The following is a 1120-nucleotide window of genomic DNA, read 5'->3' on the forward strand; positions in this document are numbered from 1 at the left end:
CATGCTGACTCCAGTTTACTTTTCTTTAAAATTGATGTAAAATGTAAAGCTGGTGATGCACATTAGGAAGCTGCGGCAATTCAGCCAACAGCTATCCTGACCGTCTATTGGCCAAGCATAGATGTATCTTTCTGTAGGAAGAGGAGGATAAGCTGCTACCAAATACTTCTGCGGGAACAAAGGATCAGCCATATTAAGACCCAACATGCTCAATTCTTCCGTTGGGACGCTCCGCCATACACATTCAATTGTCAGATGATCCCATTAAAATTGATGGCTTTAGCCAGCTTTAAAGGCTATATACACCTTTTATAAGGGACTTTTTTTTTTATTTTTTTTTTAACAAAAGGTCAATGCAACTTTATAATTCGCTTTTTTAAATTATTTTTACTTTTTGAGATTCTCTATACAGAGCAGCTGTATCGTGCACTAAGACCTGAATCTGTGGGACTGATGTGTTCAATGAAAGCGGGTACTCAGAATCCACCTGTTATCCTTTACATCTTACAGGTGGATCCTGCGTGTCTCTGTGGAACTGCCTGATTCAGGTCTTGGCAAATGATACAGCTGCTCTGTATAGAGAATACAAAGCAGCTGTGGCTCAAAAAGTAAAGAATTTTTAATAAAGTGATTATAAAGTTTCACCAAACGCTGACCTTTTCTATTAAAAGAAGAAAAAAAAAGCCCTTTCAAAGGTGTATATAGCCTTTAATGTGTATACCCAGCTTAAATCTTCGCTAAACGCTTTTAGTGTAGCTCTCAAAGTATATTTAGGTCCAAAATTTGATTCTGATTTTTATGGCGGAGCTCTGGTTTTCGGCTACAGAGCTCCATATGCCCTGCATGGACATACGTTATAATAAAAATAAAACACTAGGGGGATCTCAGGAGCTTACGGTGTTATTGAGTTCAATGCGTATCAGTTTGCTGCAGCCTTCGAATCTCCCTCTAGTGGTGGCTGAGGCTGTGCAGGGGATATGGGGCCCTATATCTGAAAAATGTAGGTTTGACCTCTAAAAATAAATTGCGAAATCAGCACAGAATTTTAGACCTTTTAGGCTGTTTGCGCAAGTTGTGTGTTTTTTCTTCGTAATATTGTGGCACAGATGTCGGTATGACT

Source organism: Rhinoderma darwinii, chromosome 3 (genome assembly GCF_050947455.1).
Source record: "Rhinoderma darwinii isolate aRhiDar2 chromosome 3, aRhiDar2.hap1, whole genome shotgun sequence".
Classification (NCBI taxonomy): Eukaryota; Metazoa; Chordata; class Amphibia; order Anura; family Rhinodermatidae; genus Rhinoderma; species Rhinoderma darwinii.